We start from the raw sequence: 15,458 nt of genomic DNA, 5'->3' as shown, positions 1-15,458 counted from the left end.
AGACTCCACCTAAACCCATAGCACTACAGAAAAGTCAGTGACCATATATGAAGCTAGTTAGCATTAGTTTTTTGTCTTTAGGTTTTTAGAACTTTGATTATACTGTGTTTTTTCTAGATAAATATCCATTTGCATTTGTTATATTGTTGATGTTCTGACATATTATCTTGTTTATTATTGTGATGTTATCTGCTTATTGTAAGTCGCTTTGGATTAAAAGCGTCTGCTAAATGCCTAAACTGTAAACTGTAAACTGGACTAAAATCATTATGCGGAAAGTTGCGAAATATGTGACATGCAAAATATGCAGAAAGTTGCTAAAATGCGAAAGGTTGTGAATCATGCGAAATATGCAAAAAAGATGCTAAATATGCTGGGCTTTATGTGATTTTATGCTGTGAAATATGCGGGTAGTATGCAGCCTTTTTGAAAATATGTGACCACCGCATAATCTGCGGCATTTGGCTGATTATGCGAGAAATCGCATAATAGCCTCACTGCTAATCATGATCATCAGAGTTAAGCAGTTGTCTGTCTGTGGTACAACTTCAAATCTAAATCAAAAACTGTGTATACAGCTTTGCATAAACTGGCAATCTGGCTAGCCATCGTCAAGGAAAAGTTTATCGCTCTTTTCCCTTGCAGCAATGCGGAAGTCTGTAATCGAGAGACTAATAAACTGGTAACTTGCTATCAATAGCTAAACATTGGATGTGGTAAAGGCATCATTCTTATACAAGTTCTGCTTCTCAAATTGTTGAGCTGACTTTTCAACAAGAAAGTTAACTGGTGGTGCGCCCACTGGCCTACCGGTCCAGGTGCATACCACATAAACTCTGTCCTAAAGGCATAAAAGCCCCCAAAAAAGAATGTGAAATGGTTACACGGTTGTATTCATATTAGATGTGGCTCCTAGTCTTTGCTTGTCAGGCTACCGTGAACCCATTAATAGTTAATAGTTTGTGAGGAATTATGTCTCACCACATAAATTTAAAAAAGCCATAGGGAACTCAGTATCAGGATTGTGTTATTTCTAACTTCCACGGCTCATCAGCTCAACAACTCAAGGCCGGCTGCCTCTCAACCAGCCAAACATCGTCTTTAGTGGGTATTGGGTAATCAGAATTAGCCCAGTTATAATCCCCTGTAATCTGCGAAGGAGCACCCATCTCAGGGATCCTGGTTGCTGTTTTGTTTGGTCTATAAACGGCTGCCATGTTTGGATACGTATCCTGTGCCTGCTATAAGCTCACAAGTGATGTCAGCGGCATTGATGCGGGACAGATTCATGTATGAGAGAGTTTATCCCTTGGAATCCAGCCCTGAGGAGATCAGAGGCATGTTTTTGGTGGAATCGGAAAGCTAATCTGGCTCAGAACGTATGGGGTAGCAGTGGTGTAAAGTAACTAAGTACATTTCCAAGTATTTCCAATTTTCAACACTTTTACTTACTCCTCGGATCCAAACATTTTACTTTTACTCCAATACATGTATTTGAAAAATGTAGTTACTGTCTAGTTACTTTGCAGTTATAAATTATAATATTATAAAACATACATAAACCACTTTAGCCCTATTTTATACCTTGGCTATTTGAAAATATCCGATCACAACACGTCGCAACGCATTGTGAGCTTGTAGATCTGTTATTTTCAAACATTTTGTACTTTTACTTTTGGTACTTTAAGTACATTTTGATGCCAACACTTTTATACTTTTACTTAAGTATACATTTTGAATTCCGGGCTTTTACTTGCAACAGAGTATTTCTATATTGATACTTTTACTTAAAGGGGAAGACCACCCATTTTCAATATTGAACTATGTCATTAATATACCTTAGAGGAGTTGTGTGGAAATAGAAAAAAAGTTCCCCCCCTTCTGTGTTGCCTAGAACTGGAGGATTGATTTTTGGGTTTGTATTGTAAAGTACAATGTGTGATGTAATCAAGTTGTACTTTACAATACAAACCCCCAAATCAATCCTCCAGTTCTAGGCAACACAGAAGAGGGGGAACTTTCTTTCTATTTCCACACAACTCCTCTAAGGTATATTAATGACATAGTTCAATATTGAAAATGGGTGGTCTTCCCCTTTAAGTAAAATATGTGAGTACTTTTTCCACCACTGTGGGGTAGAGAGGCAACAGTACCTTAGCAGGGCACACGTACCGCCATGTTTGCTATCTTAGAAAGGATTAGCTGCTGCTGTTTGGTTGTATTTTATAATTGCTGAGGTATTTCAACTTTTTCTTGGTCCAAGAATCCTGTCTAAATATTCACTCAGATTTCTATCTATTTGTGTATTTCATGATATGATGATTAAATGTTCTTCAACCTCCCTCAGTGAAAAAGATGACCAGCCACTATATGATTAGATCCACTCAGCTTCAGAATAAATTGCTAATAGAGACTTCTCTTTGCCAGCTCACCAACGCTATAAAGTGGGTTTATTCCTGTTAATTATGGAAAGGCACTGGTTATGATAATTAGTAAGACTTAGAATTTCCGCTTCCACTCTTGGAGAAAGCGGCAAGGTTCAATGCATCTATGGTGAGGAGCGACCTCTGCTTTCACCATTGTGTGTGAAAGTTGAGAAAACGTTGCCGCAGCCAACCAGGCCCCACTTATATCTCAGACAGGTCTATTTAGCGGAATCCTACTGATATGAATTCAGTGTTACACTCAATACATTGAAGTTGTCTTTTGATAAAATAAAATAAACTGGACAGGAAAATGGGAAATCTCCCTCAGCAAGTTGACCAAAGGGCAACCCTATTGTAACCATTGATTGCAAAAATATCTGGACTGAGTAACCCTGAGGAAAACTATCACGTCAAAACGTTGGTTTCTGTATTTTAATGAATACATTTTGCATTGTGGCTATGACCTGTGCTCCCCCCTCCTGTTTTATCTGAGTCACAATTGATTTGTGGATCCCTTAAGGCCACTTAATGCCATTACTGGAAGCAAGAGAAAATTAGATGTCAGTAAAATATAAACACCTACTGTTATTTCAGGATGTCTTCTATCAATTGAAAATATGAGTAAGCATATATGACAAAGGGTCACAAAAATATGACTGGTTGTGTCTCAAATTGCCCCAGGTTAGGGGTAAGTTCATCAAAGTCAAGGGGTAATTTTACCCAGATGATATTTTAGTGTTTCAAGTTTAAACTTGAACAAATAATGTATTCAATTTATCAGAAATAATTCAATAACACATTTCTCTTTTGCAAATAGTCTTATTTATTTGTTATTATTTACTGTGCAATTGTTATTAGAATATTGAAAACGTCTTAGTCTTACTTATTAGTGTATTCATCCACATGAAAGGTCATACAGCATTATTTGAGTAGCAAAGACATAATAACAAATATGAATAGTGATTCATATTACAATAATTGGCTCAATTTACCCCAAGGGATTTGGTTAATCTTGCCCCATGCCACCATTTTGACAAAACTTGGGTATCTTAATGCTTCAGGCTAATCTTTAGCTAAATTCGTGTGGTTTTATTCATTGGAATACCACCAACATGTGTGATACCTACGTTTAGACACAAGGTACATTTGCTTATTATTACCAGTAAGACTCCCTAATCGGGAGATAAGCGACCGTTGGTCGCTTATCTCCACAAATAGGCCAAAAGTTTGTTTTACCAACCAGTAAGACTCCCTAATCGGGAGATAAGCGACCGTTGGTCGCTTATCTCCACAAATAGGCCAAAAGTTTGTTTTACCAATTATTACACTCTATGTGAACATTTACATCAACAAATCCCAAGTACTATGCAGAACGACCCATTTCAAGTTTTTAATGAACAACAATATTTAGAAAATAGGTCTACAAGCTGACAGTCCTCGTCCCTTATATTCCCATAGGTTATATGGAGATCTCAGTGTTTGTCAGTCCTTGTTTATTTATGCCCATATATGGACATCTCTATATCTACTGTAACAGTCCTTGTCCCTTTATGCCCATATATGGAGATCTCTTAACTGTAAGTCCTTGTCCCTTTTATGCCCATATATGGATATTCCTGATGTCATCAGTATATGAACATATATGGGCTTTCTGATATGCCCATATATGGAGATCTCTTAACTGTAAGCCCTTGTCCCTTTTATGCCCATATATGGATATCCCTGATGTCATCCGTATATGCCCATATATGGGCTTTCTAATATGCCCATATATGGAGATCTCTGTATCTCCATATATGGGTATAAAAGGATACTTCAGGTCTGACATCAGGTTTGTTTATATTGGGTTGCTAGGTTTGACATCACAAACTCTATGGGCCATCTGACCTAGAAATCTATATTTGGGCATAGATGACTCATCGTGACCTCATCACACGTCGACCGCACGTGTGACGTGCGGTCGACCGCACGTGTGACCGACGGACGGCCGGTGGAGGTTTTCATACTAAACTGCGACCTTACGGTCGCAATTATTACACTCTATGTGAACATTTACATCAACAAATCCCAAGTACTATGCAGAACGACCCATTTCAAGTTTTTAATGTACAACAATATTTAGAAAATAGGTCTACAAGCTCACAATGCTACGCATTGTCCTCGTCCCTTATATTCCCATAGGTTATATGGAGATCTCAGTGTTTGATCGGGAGATAAGCGACCGTTGGTCGCTTATCTCCACAAATAGGCCAAAAAATTTGTTTTACCAATTATCAAGACATACGGGCAGTTGACAGTTTGCCATGGTTACTCATTGAAGTTGAATCTCCATATATGGAGATAACCTACGCATCACACTAAGTCTGACCTCACCAGCCCATATTTGGGCATGAGCAACTTATGTCTCCATATATGGAGATATGATGACATCACACAGTCCTCAGCCGATGATGTGGCGTGATGTCATACAATACACAAACGAGCCCTACAGTATAAAGGGGCAATTCTTGCCAGGAAAGAAGCATTTCTTCGACTCAGACCTTATCGCCAGGGTTGGCTTATAGCAGCTGTCGGTAGGACCATATATGGATTCTGTTAGTGTGGATCTCCTAACAGGGCATCATCTGGGATACAATCCCTTTTATGCCCATATATGGAGATCCCTAACAGAATCCCTTTCATGCCCATATATGGAGATCCCTAACAGAATCCCTTTTATGCCCATATATGGAGATCCCTAACAGCATCCCTTTTATGCCCATATATGGAGATCACTAACAGCTAACAGAATCCCTTTTATGCCCATATATGGAGATCCCTAACAGAATCCCTTTTATGCCCATATATGGAGATCCCTAACAGAATCCCTTTTATGCCCATATATGGAGATCCCTAACAGAATCCCTTTTATGCCCATATATGGAGATCCCTAACAGAATCCCTTTTATGCCCATATATGGAGATCCCTAACAGAATCCCTTGTATGCCCATATATGGAGATCCCTAACAGAATCCCTTTTATGCCCATATATGGAGATCCCTAACAGAATCCCTTTTATGCCCATATATTATGGAGAAATCCCTGCTCTGAGTATCTGACATCAGTGTGATGTCACCTGTTTATGCCCATATATGGAGATCCCTGCTCTGCGTATCTGGTTGCTATGGTAAACAGTTGGTTGCTAGGGTAAAAAAACATGGTTGCTATGGTAAACAGTTGGTTGCTAGGGTAAACGGTTGCTGGGTAAAACCATGGTTGCTAAGGTGGTTGCTAACGTACACTAACAAACCAGCAACAACAGACTGTTGCCACAGCAACGTACACAAAGGTTTGTGTACACATGTGGTGTGATGTCATACTGATGCGGAGATATGAGCAGGGCAAAGGTGTGACGTGTGACGTGTGACCGACCGACCGACCGACCGACCGACGGACGGCCGGTGGAGGTTTTCATAGTAAACTGCTCCCTGACGGTCGCAATTATTATTTTGTGAAGATATTATGCGTATCACTTTGCCATGTATCTCAACTTCACAGCCAGGTGGAAATGATGCGTGTGTCCTGATTTTAAGGTCACATGACAACTCGTGTATAGTTTTAAAGATACAGGGGGTGGTTCAACTTAAAGGACAACTTCTTTGTTTTTTTACAACAAGGGTTCATATTTCAGATTGTAATTAGAGAAAAGAAAAGATGAGTGTTAACATGTTTTCATTTAGGCCTACTGCTTTCTATCGTTTTAGCGATGTTAGTATTTTGATTTCAGTGGGTATGTATTTTTAGACAAACTAAGCCGGCAACTTTTTACACCAGCCCCAATAAGTCACATCTGCCCATGAAAGATTGTGGTGCATCTTGGGAATGGGCTTATTGTGTCTAAAAATACATATTTAGCCACTTGCATGGGGCATGCCATGCAAATCAAAATCGTTAAAATCACTAAAACGATAGAAATAATAAATGAAAACATTTTTAACACTCATCTTTTCTTTTCTCTAATGACTATCTAAAATATGAACCCTTTTTGTAAAAAAAATAAACAAAGTTGTCCTCGAAAGGAATAGTTTACCCCCAAAATAACTCGATTACTCATCCCATGGAGACTTTGAATTGATGGATATTTTTTTGTTTTTGTCACATTCCTTAGACAATAATTTGATTATAATATATTTTGCCCTATTGATTCCGGATGGAGATACAAATGCATGTGTGTCTCCATCCGGAATCAATAGGAATATAAACTATACTCCTACACCAGAAATTAGAAACAAACTTGATTGGGATTCGGTAATGGTTAAATATTTGATATTGGTATTTGGTATTGGTAAATATAACGAAAGAAAGGGACAAGCTATATGACGCTAATTACATACCGTTGTTCCCTATTGAGCTTGGCACATTTCCTGGGGCAAGCTGCCCAGATCACACATGTCACACGTGCCTTCTTATTTTATCACTCTTAAAAAGTGCCTGCAATGTAGTGCATTTGAAACTACGTACATTGCAGTGCACATCATGGGGTGATCACTGCTTGCCTTGTGTGAATTGTTTTATTTAAAATGTTGTTTATTTTCTGTTTATTTCGTTGCTGAGTGAGGTCAGCAGACAAAGTGACGTGAGTGAGATGAAAAAACCTGGGTGAAATGTGCCAATCTCAACAGGGAACAACGGTACCAATAAATCCGGAAATTAAAAGAGATCTAGATAGATGGTCAATATTGTGTCTGGATTTCAGTTCAAGAATAGAGATAATCAAGATGAATATATTATATTGGCAAGATTTTTGTACTTGTTTCAGTCCCTACCGGTAATGGTACCACAAAAACAATTCGATGAGTGGGATAAATGCATATCAAAGTTTATGGGGGGGTAAGAGAGCCAGGATCAGATACAAAACTCTGCAGCTGCCCAAGGACAAGGGAGGAATTGCCGAACTTGAAAGAATACTTTAATGCAGCCCAAATCAGTTTCCTAGTATGCTGGTGTAACCCAGGATATATTGCAACATTGAAGGATATTGAATTGGATCAGGAAGGGGGTCAAATACAAACTTTGGTGTCAAATAAAAAACAGGGAAAAAAAACTAGAGAAAGAAATAGACCAGATTACTACATTTACAATTGAAATTTGGAATGCCATAGTTAAGAAATACAAATTTGAAGAAGAAAGAAAGATTTTGGGCTTGGTTGACACATGACACACATGAAACTTCACACCAGGAGTAATTGACCAAGGATTCAAGCAATGGGAACGAAAGGGCATGACAGCGATATGTACAGTACATGCAGAGTTTTGATGATTTACGGACAACATAATGATCTGGACAAGTGTGACCTGTTTCAATAGTCTCAATCTGGTGAGACTGTTTGGATTATAATTTAATAATCTACAGATTATTATTGAAGACATCTTGCCAATATTTGGAGGTACATCATGGCAAGGTAACTACAGGGAACTGTAACCTCTACCAGAGTTTAATTGTGCTTTAAACTCTGACTCTCTGAGAGGTTTTTATTCTCCAAGGTACTCGTTAAAATCCACTGTTTATTTCTTCACACCGTTGGTTGTAAAGGCCAGAGGCAAAGTGTGGACGAGACACATTACCCACAACACCTGTTAACAACTGGATTGATCTTTTTTTATTTATGCCAACACAGCTCTCCTTGTCGATGGTTGTCATTACCCTGTGACTGTCAACCCATACCCTCTGAAATCATCAATGCCTAACATTAGCCTTTGCCCACTCTCAGTTTAGGGCCATTTGTCTTTAACCTGACTGTGTTTAGATGCACAGTACAGGTCAGGCCTGGTTGATGATATTCATGGACAGTGTGTATTAGCCTTCTCTTCTCCCCTGGGTGGTATTATCTACTGTGATTTACTGGTGGCCAGAACCATGAATTTCAGGCAGACTTCTAAGGGGAAGCCGATGTGATTCATGTGTTTGTTTGCAGGGCACCATGGGGACCTTAATCTGGCAGTGATGAGAAAAGTGGAAGGTGTGCACGATGCAGGTGTGTGTATGCGTATGCGTACGCGTGCACGTGTCTTGTATGTGTGCACTACAAGATTGCCAAAGACAGAAGGCACAATGAAAGAGCGGAAGGAAGGAAGGGAGGAAGGGAAAAGGGAACAGTACTTTGACATTCCCAGCAGAGGGAACTGATGACATGACACTGGGAAATATTATATATTTCTTTCTTTTCGGGAAGACACTGGTGAAATAAACACTGCAAATATTTCCATTTTACCGAAACAATATCTCAAAATGCCACTGCAAGCAATGCTATGTTTGGGAGGTAGAAACAAGTATAGAGTATTAATTTGAACAAAACCCCAAATGGGATCTATTTTTAATCATTTGCAGTAGGCCTATACAGCATTTCTATCTCAATTTTCAAAAACTTGGCAGCCCCGGTTACCCTAGTCTGAATCAAAACATGTACAGTCACCACATCACAGCAATAACTTTGATAATCTTGGCATTTTACCATTCAAGTACATCATGATGGTATGAGCCAAAATGCCATCACATCGAACAAGGGTCTTGTGAGTTCACTGTGTCACTATTGATACAGTATCCCAACGGCACTACCCTTTATTATGTCCATGTTCAATCTATATACTGTACCACTGGGCATAATGAACGCCAATGTTCTCTGAAGAGGTGCACGCATGCATGCCCACAAGCAAGACCAGTCCAATCGCGTGCAACATATGTGCGTCTGTCTGCCTGTCTGTCTCTCTGGCATGCATGTGCCTGATTATGTCCTTAACATATACTGTACAGGGATGTGCAGAGAATGTTAGAGAGGCAGGGGCTGACATTTCTAAAAGGGCATTTGGTGAGCTTGGAGGTCGGCTTTTTTCGGTGCATTATACCACACTGAACTAAGCATTATCATGTCAATACAAGAGATGTGGTGTATGGATTTCTACAACGAAAGGGCAATTATTTCAACATAAAATGCTGCATTCAAGTTCAGGAGAGTTTGGACTTGAATGCTGCCTTCAGGTATGGCATGGAAAGAGGGCATGTGCATTTCTTTCACCATAGTAAAAACTGCATTCATGGTCTGGAGAGGGCACTTTTTAGAGTAAAAGGGCAGGGGCTCAAACCCCCTTTGATGTCTATGTGTGCATGTGTCTGATGTAGCCTATGGGGCTTTTAAGCCGTGACATCATTTTGTAGGCAGAGGAGAACTCTGCCCCCAGAGCATTTTCTGTCCCTTGCTATTTCAACAGATCCGAGACAAAAATAACGACTAAAGTATAATTCTAACACTTTCCTTTCAACAACAAAGAGAAGAAAAATGTGTAAATAGTAAAAATAGTAAAAAGATTCACGGAAACTGGGGGCAGAAATTCTCCTCTGCCTACAAAATGATGTCATACTTAACAGCCCCATATGTGCCATTCTGGTCTAGAGAAAGAGAGGTGTGCCTTTCCCACCAATAATATCCCAATTAATGGCCTTTTAGTCTCATATCATATGGACACACTTTTGCAAACACTTTTGGAAAACACCTGACCGACAGTATGCCCTCTCTATAGGTAATGCAGCGACTACAAGTCTGTTCAAAGAAACGCAAGCTGTTTTGCTCCGTAATGAAATTCACACGACTTCATTTGACAGATTTAATGGCAAAGCGGCAGGGGTTATATCTGTCAGACCTGTGTTTGTGCTGAATGCAGCTCTAATCTAGGTGACAGCATAAATAACGGCTGGTTGCCAGCCAAAGGCCAGCCAGCCAAGTCAGTCATCTCAAACAGGATGAAAGTAAAACAAAAGCCGGCTGCTTGGTTGTTCATGGAAGCGTCCAATTACACGCACATCACAAACTGATATACTGTGTAGCAGTGCTTTAGAGTTTCCTCTAAGTGCTTGTCCGCCCTTTCCTCCCATGTGTCAAATAACATTCCGATCCTTATCCAGTACCTGAGTGTCAAGAAAACATGTTTATCCCTTCAAAGGAAGAGAAGGTGAAGGTGAGTTGAATCCCAGTTCCCGGCACAGAGTCCTCTTCCCGTAGTGGTTCTCAAACATTTTCATATCAAGGACCCCCAAATTGATATGTATTAGGCCACACATCTGAAAATAGTTTGTGCCTGGGACCCCCAAAAGAGATTTGAGTTAAAGAATTTCTAGATTTATCAAAAATATTTAAAGTGGTTAAACGCCTTCAAGGACACTTTATTTTCAGAGGGTCCATGGCTAAACTGAGAGTTCTTGACATTAAAATGTTTGAGAACAACTGAGCTTTGTGTTTTTCCAGATTTTATCATTCGCTCTGTACATTGAGGTCCCATTCTTCTACCATACAACACTTACAGTATGAATACTGTATGTCCACCAAACATCCAGCTGTTGTTCCATTTTTGATATTTCTCCCCATTTTTGAAGGAAGGACCTGACCTGACTGGATCAAATACAAGCTTCCTATTACACTTGCCGGGTGGAAACCTTGTACAGTATGTCCAAACCCATTAATTTTCATGAAATGGAAAAAGGAAAAACCTGTTCCAGTGGATCTAATGGAGTTAGGGTTTTAGTTACAAGCTCTATTAGACCTTAATACTCATGATATCATCACAACCAAAAATGTATATCGGGGTAGAGAACGCCTGCAGCATTGCATGGTGCAGTACAGTTCTGGAAGAACGGGACACTTATGATCATTCATTGATATTGGCGATTAGAAAGATATTATTTTTGTCCTAATTATTCACAGGTTGACAAACTGGACATTTTATTTATACTGTATACAGTGTGTATACAGTGTGTATATATCCATTATACTACATGTTTTACAAACATTATGATCTGTTCTATACTTTTTATTGGTTAATCACTTTCAACCAGGTGTCCCTATTTTGGGCATGTCATTACAGTCAAACACTTTTCAAAACATTTCAAAAATAGAAAAAATCGTGTTGTAAGCTTTAGATCAGCTTTTAGTTTTTCTTCTATTTTTGAAAATCTTTGAAAGTATAAGATGGGGCTTGAAGTCCCTTCACCCCCAAAATGACCCATGGAGATTTGAATTCATGGATTTATTTTTTATTTTTGTCTCCATAGGGAACAAAGCAGGCTCTTTGTGTCTCCATAGGGAACCGATGCTGGTCATCACATTATTGGCTTAGGAATGGCCCTTTAAAGGAGTAGTTCATCCCCAAAATGATGATTTATTTATTGATTACTCACGCCATGGAGACTTGAGTTCAATAATATTTTTAGTTTTTTGTCGCATTCCTAAGGAAATAATTTGATTACAATAAATTCATCGCCATTGATTCTGGATTCGGATCCGCAATCAATGGGGGTACATTTTCTATGCATTTGTTGTCTTAGGAATGTGACAAATAAAAAATAAAATAAAAAAAAGTCTCCATGGCGTGAGTAATAATTAGGGGGGGAAAAGGCATTTTGGGGGTGAACTACTCCTTTAAGTGGTTAAATACTGTATTTGTAAGACAACAGAGAGACTTAAAATGACATTGATCTATTGTAAAAGAAGAAAAATATATAGATATACAGTACAGCTGTTTTCCAGCTGACAGTGATGATATGAAGTTGGGAACTGTGCTGGTGCCGTGGCAGTTATTTTTGGGAAAGCCAGCTATATTACTCTGGGGCCAAGGGAATTTGTCCGCCGGTCAAAACCAAGTCAACAGAAATGGCATTCTAATCGAGGTGAAAAAGCTCTCTTGCAGGACTTCAGTGTTTGCTAAAGGTCTGCCACAAAAAGTTATGAAACGATCGTTGCTTGAATAAAGTGCAAAAACAACATTTCTTTTTAGGATATATTGCCTCAGGCTAAGCAACACATCAAAACTCAGCCAAAAATGTCAAATAATAAAATAAAGTTTCTTACAAGGCAAAATCTTTCTTTTTCATCTGATCTTATTCTGCTCTCGAGGATATTGTATTTTATTAACATTTCACAATACTCTTATCTGCCAGTGTTGTCATTTTTGTCAAACTAACGCTGTTCAAATATTCAGAAACGGATACACATAAATGAAGATTGAATCTGTCCATGTCTTCAACATTCAGCCTGTCATAACTGGGAAAAGAAAATCTCCTCTTACCTGTTGCCTTTTCTGTTTCAGAGTTGTGAAATGGACGTTCATTTGTAAACCATGTACTCCCCTGCTGGTCTTGGATGCTTCCATTGTCTATAGAGACATAGAGGCAGCATTTAACATAGAGTTTAGAGGAGTCATTTCCTTTCAAAAGCACACTTCACTTGCACTGGAAATCGTGACTTCCTTCCTGGAGGGTAACAGTGCATCCACCAGTGTCAAATGTGATTTGTTATTCTTTGAGTAATGACAATGCAGTTCCCTCCTGAAGTGTTTCATTTCTCTCTTGCTTTATATGCTTTCGACTGTTTAGAATTAGTTTTCACAGAATCAGATAAAGTTCCTAGCCAAGGAAAAAGTAAACAAGGCACATTTGATATTAGTTTGTATTATCCAGATAGTATAAGGAAAACATGAATTAACTCGTGAATATTTCCGCAGATGACAGCTGGTGCTGTTCAGTCACTGATGATGAGACAAGAACTTGAATCAATTACATTTAAATTCAAAGGAGCTTTAGTGGCATGAGAAAACATACATTTACATTGCCAAAGCAAGTGTCAAAATATAACAGTCGAAAATGGGGAAACGTATATACAGTTGGAGTGGGTACAGCATTGTGTAAACAGAGCTATGTCACATTGTGTTGTTATACTGTATACATGTTACTGTAACTATTGAGATTAGACTCACTAATCTGAGTATCGTGTGGACTGTCCTTTTCTTATGTGTGCAATAAATCACAGCTGATATAATCCCTTAACTATAAGGACAACGACATGTATTTGTACAGCCTTTCACTTATTTAATCTTTTCCACAGGAGTCCGGCCAAGATGGCTTTCACATCAATATAATGAAAACTACACCATTAAATGTTACAGTCTTTCCAGGTCATTATGATGGTCAGCATCGAGTTTATTATCATGGTTAGTATCATGGTCAGTATCGTGGTATAGTTGACAGCATAATGGAATACGTTGAAATAAGGTTGCCAAAAAAATGCATTGAGTGCAGTTCATATAATTTTGCACATGCTGGTGGTAATTCCTCTCATCAATCCTGTTAGCCATGCCCTGATCCCTGGTCATTCTCTCCATCCATCCATCCATCCATCCATCCATCCATCCATCCATCTCAGCCTGAGAGCCATTGCTTCTTTCTCCATGTTGGTGTATTTATTTGGTGGGCTTGACTGCAGCAGCTCAGCTGCTTTTGAGAGCTATGCAACCAGTGGTGTAAAGTAACTAAGTACATTTACTTAAGTACTGTACTTGTACTTGATTACAATTTTGAGATATTTTATACCTAGACTGTTTGAAAATAGCCGTTCTACAAGCTCACAATGCGTTGCGATTGTAGATCGGCTATTTTCAAACATTTTGTATAGTACTTTAAAGGACGAATTCACCACTTTTCAAACTATCTTCATATAATTGGTCTTCACTAAAGTACATGAAAAATTAGCACAACCAAATCTACTTGGTCTGTGTCTCATAGGAGGGCTGTGGGCAGTTCAGAAACCTGCGTCTGCCAGGGAATTCAAGCTAATAGAAACTGCAGGCTTTCTATTCTGTTGTCACTGGCAGACAGGTTTTGGAACTGCCCACAGCTCTCCTAAGAGACACAGACCGAGTAGATTTCTTTACTATTTTATCTTGAACATAGTGAGGACCAATTATATGAACATAGGTTGAAAAGTGGTGAAGTTGTCCTTTAAGTATTGATGCCAACTCAAGTACATTTTGAATTTACAGACTTTTACTTGTAACATATTTTTCTGCATTGCAGTATTGATACTTTTACTTAAATAAAATATGTGATAACTTTTTCCACCACTGCATGCAACTGATGGGATGTGAAAAAACACAACACTGGACCGCAAGGCCTTCAGATTTAATGAAAAGCTAAGGCCCAACAGCCCTTACATATAAATGCACATGCACACTCACGCATGCACGCATGCACAGCACACACACACACACACACGCACACGCACACACACACACGCACACACACACACACACGCACACGCGCACACAAACACATGCCAGCTAGCTAGCGGATCTAGGTCTATAATTACCTGTGGAGTCCCTCTGGCATTTAGCACATGGACTTAGCACCTTGTCGGCCTGCTGAATGGAAGATTTATGTGAGAATGTCATGGAGGATTTAGAGCCATGCTGTAGATTTAAGTTGATGTTTGTGGCAGAAATGTGGAACCTTGGGGATATACTGTATGTATGTATGCATGTTTATGTGAAAAGGAGTGGGTGTCAGTTGTCATTTGTCACACACATGTACTGTATGGCAGGTTGATTGAATGTTTTTTGTTGTGTGTATGCCCCCCCCCCCCTGTTTTCTGGGGTTAAGTGTGTCGTACTCTCTAACTTGGGGTATGTAAGTTGACCCTTTATCATGTAGGCTAATTCAGAGAAATGGGAGAATCAGAGAAGAGACTAATGTTTTACAAGTTGCTGTTTGAGAGAGAATCAATACACCCCATCGATTGCTGAGTGTGAGACAAGATAAAATACGCTGTATACAACAAGATATACAACTGGAGTGCAGCCCTACCTGAGTGTGGGTGTTGGGTTCAACTTTAATCTTAAATGGCCTAATGTACTACACTACAATTCACAGTGCTGTGGGCAAAGTTATAGTTAGGGATGGGTATCGTTCATCTTTGAATCGATACGATACCTTTTTCGATACCTGGGAATCGATACGATACCATTTTCGATACCATTTTCAATACTTTTTATTTAAGTTTAACTTCAACACGGAAAGAGTGGTGACCCGCTGCTGCGGTAGAGCAGATAGGTGATGATAATGATCACACAGTGTGGCCGAGCGGAGAGTATAGAGGTTGGATAATCATCATAATAATAAACATTATAGGCTATTGTCGGCTATTTTCCACAGTAACGAGTGTAGCCTACTAAAG

The sequence above is a fragment of the Nannobrachium achirus genome (genome assembly GCF_963921795.1).
Source record: "Nannobrachium achirus genome assembly, chromosome: 3".
Lineage (NCBI taxonomy): Eukaryota > Metazoa > Chordata > Actinopteri > Myctophiformes > Myctophidae > Nannobrachium > Nannobrachium achirus.
Note: the sequence above shows the minus strand (reverse complement) of the source record.